Source organism: Chrysochloris asiatica, unplaced genomic scaffold (assembly GCF_000296735.1).
Source record: "Chrysochloris asiatica unplaced genomic scaffold, ChrAsi1.0 scaffold00011, whole genome shotgun sequence".
Classification (NCBI taxonomy): Eukaryota; Metazoa; Chordata; class Mammalia; order Afrosoricida; family Chrysochloridae; genus Chrysochloris; species Chrysochloris asiatica.
Window position 1 is genome coordinate 5,690,321 of NW_006408529.1, and position 6,410 is coordinate 5,696,730.

Consider the following 6,410-nt stretch of genomic DNA (forward strand, 5'->3'; position numbering starts at 1 on the left):
AGCTTCCAGATAAAGACAGAATAGAAAAAATGAGAGACAGATTATTTCTGAAAATTTAGTCACTAAAAAATTTGTGAATATCAGTGATCCCTGTCAACACCAGAATATAGAATATTGAAGTATGATGAAGAGCACCAGAATAACATCAGATATAGTACCAGAAGATGAGCCCCTCAGGTTGGAAGGCACACAAAATACATCTGAGGAAGAGCTGTCTCTTCAAAAAAGAACTTAACATGATGATGTAAATGCAGTAAAGTTTTTGGGATATACATTAGCTGATGGGGAAAAACTGACATAAGGATAAACAGCTGTAACATCAATTAAAATCAAAACATGGACTGTATGAAGCATTGGAAGTTGTCAACAATGAATTGGAATGAATATAATTGAATATTCAGGCATTAGTGAGCTGAAGTTGACTTGTATTTGCCATTTTGAAACTGACAATCACATAGTTTACTCTGTATGGGATAACAAATTAAAGAGGAATGGTGTCACATTCATCATCAAGAAGAACATTTCAAGACATATCCTGAAATGCAACACTGTCTGTGATAGATTAATATCCATACACCCACTAGGAAAATGAGTGAATACAACTATTATTCAAATTTAAGCACCAACCTCTACAGCCAGTGATGATGAAACTGAAGAACTCTACCAACTTCTTCAGTCCCAAATTGAAAACACAAAACAAAACAAAAAACATGAGCTAAGAATTAAAGAAGCTGGATTATATGAAGAAGAACATGGCATCATGATTGGTGGAAGACTCATTAACAATCTGTAATATGCAGATATTATAACCTTGCTTGCTGAAAGCTCAGAGGACTTTCAAGTACTTACTGATGAAGATTAAATACCACAACCTTTGTTGTGCGCCTCAGTATATATTCCCTCTCAGCCTCAAAGGGAAGAAGTCCCCTACTGAATGAATCAATTCTAGATAAACAGAAAGCCTCCCCACTGGATCAGTAAGCAACATCATAATAAATGGAGGTAATACTGAGGTTGCCAATGTCTTTATTTTGTTCGTATCAATCAACACATGGAAGCAGCAGTCCAGAAATCAAATGAAGTATTGCATTAGGCAAATCTGCTGAACAAGACCTTATTCTATTATGGATTGATAGCTTTGATAAGTCCTTAAAGAGTATAAAATTGAACATGCACATTGTCTTCAAGAAAGCAATTGATAAATAATGAATTTTGCTTTAAGCCAAATTTCTTAGTGTTTTATCACTTGTGTGTTTAATCCTCTTGGGACAAAGAGACTTCTGCCCTGCATTTCTGAGACTGTGTGTGACTTGTGGAATATTTTTAAGTCTGCCCCACACCTGATTGCTCCTGATTATTTCCAGTCTAGCACATTTGCACAACCTTCACAACTCTTAAAGTTGACTGTGATCTGAAGAATGTTCTTCTTGAATTTATAATAGTCTTGTTTTATTTTTATTATTATTGCACATGTTACTCATCTATCACCTATCATTTTATTTATGTCGATCATTTCTTAATTGTCCATCTCTCCCCTGACCCATCAAGATCGCCACAATTTTAAACCATATCCTTTGGCATAGAATTCTTCACACTCTGATCCATACTGTCAGTGTCAATTCCTTCAGGCAAAGCTGCTCAGCCTATCATTGTTAGTGCTGTCTTTCCTTTCCCAGAAGAACCCTTGAACTACTTCACCAGAGCATATGGCAGTATCTTGCTTTTCCCAGAGTGTTACACTTATTCTATAAATGTGCACTGTCTGGAGTTGATTCATTTGGTATGGGAATTCTTCCTTACAAGGCTTGCAAAATGATATTTGGTCCCAAGTATTTTCTGTCTCCTGCTATAAAGTATGGAAGAAGAGAGGCTGGGTCCTTTGAGTCATGGCCCAGTAGAAGAGCGCTTCCACAATATGGGGCTACAAGGAACCTTCTCAGGATGAAGCCATAATCCCAGAACAGGAGTTAGGAGCAAACAATGTCACCCTCCTCTTGCTTATGTACTCCAAGATAAAACTTCCACCATATGTAGTTGAAATAAATAATGGAGATAACAAAACAAGTTATAACTCAATGTCATATGTTCACATGGTTTTCATTTAGATTATTTTCAATGGTTACTTCGTTTTTCTGTGTGCCTTGTGGACAATGTCAAAATACTTTAAATAATTCATTTGTTTTTATTTTAACATTTTGCTCCACTTCTTAAGCAGCAGAGCTAAAATATAATCCTATGTCTTAAGTTTTTCACATGCTATTATGGTAATTCTAATGGTATTTGAAAAACAAATATTAATAAATGCAAACAATTACTTGTCCAACTTCTGGAATCATTGTGGACTTAGTAGAAGCCGAGCTTCATATACTAAAATAATCTAAAACTTCAAATTAAATAAAGTAGTAAATTTTTATTTGTAATCACCTTCAAGTCCATTCCAGTAATTACTTATTTATAATCAAACTGGAAAGCATGAGGTCTAGGTCAATGTAGTAACAAGCAAATTTTTTTTTTCTTCAATTTAGGTTTAATTTAAAAATAGATAGTGTATAGGAATGCCATAGAGATAACACAATATAAAACAATACCAATCCTTAAAGAAGATAGTAAATTTTTTACAAAGCAAAACTAAAAACAAATGAACAACAACAACAACAAACAGCAGGGTGACAGTCAGCTCCCCAGCCTTCCCATGAGGAAGGGGCTGGCACCTTTGGAGGACACTGGGGCCCAGGGCTGAAAAGGCCAGGGCAGGGGGAATATTGTGGTATGGCTGTAGGCTAGGGCATGAAAAATTCTCTGTCCTTAATCCTTAATTTGCCTTGTTGAATACAAGATTAAGATGAGAAAATTGAAGCCCAGAGTACTGAACTAACATACTTAGGCTAGTAGGTGCAAGAACCAGGAATTAAACCTAGGTGGGCTCCTGCCAGTTACACATGACATTGTATTATCCTCTTTGAAACCACCAGATAAATTAATTTAATGTTAAATCTAGCATTTCCAAAGTTTGTTGACTATGGAACCTTAATATCTTTCAATATTTAAATGGAGATTGGTCATCCATGGAACAGACTCTGGGAAATTCTGTCTTGAGCCAGCTTATACTGAAACCATGATTGGAGGATCTCAAGTCCACATTTTCTGAGGTGTTCCAGTTCTTCCACTGAAAATGACGTTATCACAGGAAACAGCTTCTTTAGTACCTGCTGCTGACCGCCATAAAAAATCTTTTACACAATCATCTTTTACACAATCAACTTTCTTTATATCTGAAGAATGAAAAATACAAACACATAAACCTTGGAGATTATCAAATATTAGACTGCATTGTACCCCCAGGTCTTAATAGTCATTGTTTTGTGAACTCTTAACAAAAGATCTGTTCATTTGGAAAATGACTTTATAAATTGTATTTCTAAGATGCAAGATATGATACCCCAGAAGAATTCTCCCTCTTGGATGAATGATACAATTGACTCTAGTGTTCAAGTATATGGATTTAAGAGCAGAGTTCAACATTTAATTGAGGAAGAAAAATATCAAAAGCTTATCAGTGAAAATGAGAAAATTACAATTGAACAGCATAAAGGTCAGTCAAATACCTGTACTTTAAACTTTAAAGAAGCAACTTTACAGTTAGATCATAAGTGTACAGCTATATTAAATTTGGTGTATACTGTCAAACAGATTAATAGAGGGCCAGAAGCTTCAGAACTACCATGTGTGCCAAGAACACATCATGAAGTGCAAAGCCAGTGTCTGCAATCCTCTTCTTCTAAGACAATAGATAGACCAAGGTCTAAAGGATTATTTACAAGAATTCCAGTTTGGCAGCAGCAGAGTAGAGTCAGGTAGGACAGGCTCCATGGGGGAGGCACTGAAAACCCAGAGACACTACTTTCATGAAATAGCACCAGAGCTCTGGATCTACCATAATTATCAGGGCGCCAGTTTCCCACAACCACCAGTGGAAAAAATCATGGTATAAAGGAAAATATTGTGATTAAGAATTTGCTCAAGAAATTGGGACTCCTTCTGGGGCCATCCCACCTGGGCGGAAGTCAGAGGGTGGGGCTACAGCCAGACTAGCATTGGGAACCAGTGCTAACAGCAGTGCAGTGATTTTTTCAAGGGGAGGTGTGGGGAGATTCTACACATTTTTTCCACCTCTTCCCTGTCACGCCTTCTTTGCCTAGCCCAGACATCTTCAGGCAGGTCGGTGCGCACCCGTAGCACTGAGACCACAACTTTCCCACAGCACAGAGAGAAAGATCTCCATTGGTCCAAGGGAAAATTCTTTGGCTACTGCTTTTGACTTCTGCCTCTGAGTCCCAGCCCTAAAGTTAACTTGTGTGGGACCTTTACCCTTGCCTATCCAGCAAGAAAAAAAAGCAGGTTTGGCTTGACTGACAAATCATATGAACAATCTGTAAAACTCCAACATAAAAAGAGGCAACTATTTCAAGAAATATCCTGTGTACATGCAGATAGCTAACTGACTTTCAGAGACAAAAATAGTAAACAATCTTTTTTCCCATTAAATTCTCAATATCTATCTGTGCACCTCTACGTTGGTGACTAGAGGAGGGGCATGAGTGAGTGGATACCCCCACCCAATGCTGAAGGCTCCTACGGTGCACAGACACTGCTTGTGTAGCAAAGCAACTGGCCACTTGGCCACAGTTTTATTTTTGTTTCAAAGTGGTGGTTTTTGTCTCTGCTTTTATATTCCTTCTGCTTTGGGCCTTTTGATAACACATTTGTTTCTTGGAGGTGGGAGCTTTTCTCCTACATTACCCAAGAAGAGTAAAAAAACGTGGCCATATAGCCAAGCTACAAGAATACCCTATAATATTCCACCATGGAGACAAGAGTCAATAACAGCTGATAAGCATTACATGCAAAAAGGAAAGCCTATCTCCTGATCATATTCACCAGGAGAAACCTAGTAAGCTTAATAACACAACAACAAACATCCATTTAAGCATTAAAAAAAAAATAATAATTACAGGAAATGACAAACTAAAAACAACAAAAGATATCAAAACATGTCCAAAGTCAGAAAAGAGTAACTGAGACAAATGAGGTGGAGATAGACAAAGGCTCACTAGAAGAGGAAAAGAAGGTTTTATATTTACCTGAGAAGGAATTCGGAAGAATGATATGGAAACAAATAGAAATGCACTGAAAGGGGTGGAGGAAAACAAGGAAGAAGTCAGGAAAGTACTACAAGTGCAATCAAACAAGATCGATTCAGCATTGGAAACAATTCAAAACCTGCAAAAAGAGGTCTGGATGATTAACAATAAAATACCAGAAATAGATAATACACAGAAAGGGGAAAGGAGCAGAATTGAAGAGATGGAAGCCAGAACAGAGATCTGGAAGACAAATTTCTCAATACTGCTAAGATAGAAGAGCAAGCAGAAAAAAGGATTAAAAAATCTGAAGAGAGTATAAGATTCATGCTGGATAACATGAAGAGGAACAACTTAAGAATTATTGGCATTCCCAAACAGGAAGAACCAGAGAAGTCCACAGGGTAGTAGTGGAAGAGCTTCTGGAATAAAATTTCCCTAACATCTTGAAAGATGTGAAAATAAACTTTCAAGAAGCCGAACGTATCACAGGAAGGATAGACTACAAAAGAAATTCACCAAGACATATCATAATCAAGGTCTCCAAAATCAAAGACAAGGAGAGAATCCTAAAAGTAGCCAGAGAAAAGAGGAATGTTACTTGCAAAGACAAGCAAATATGATTAAACTTTATTTAGCTGAAACCATGCAGGCAAGAAGACAATGGGGAGACATATACAAAATCCTAAAAGAAAAAACTGCCAACAAAGAATCGTCTATCCAGCAAAACTTTAATCAACCATGATGGTGCAATCAAAACATTCCAGGATAAACAGAATCTAACATTTTGTCAAAGCCAATCCAGAAATTCAAAACATCCTAAAGGGAATTCTTTGGACTGAAAACACTCAAGAATAGACAATAACCAGAGATTGACAGGCGTGACAACACCACCTGAAAGTCAGAAGATGAATAGAAAAGTCCAGTGCAGAACAAAATTACAACAATGAATTCAAAGAAGCTGGGAGGTCAACCGAAGATCAAAATGTCAAAGAAGGGAAAAAGGCAGGAACAGAAATACCGGTGATGAGGAGATCAGATAGATTAAAGGATGCAATAGATTGCCTTAACTGGAGAGAAAAGTTAATTGACTGTAAGGTAACCCCAAAGAAAGTTAATACTTTACAACTTACCATGAAAATGAAATTCCAAGCAGAACAAGCAAGCACGGAAACTAAGAAGAAACCGACAAGAAATAGCACAAAAACACAAGCTCAGCACAAGAAGGCATGCAGTACAAAGGAATGAACAACACTACCAAAATATTAA

General features: G+C 37.1%; 1 pseudogene; it reads left to right on the forward strand.

Annotated features, from left to right (window-relative positions):
* The first annotated feature begins 3,115 nt into the window (after positions 1-3,115).
* The window catches only part of LOC102826674, a 16,133-nt pseudogene continuing 12,838 nt past the window's right edge, over positions 3,116-6,410 (forward strand).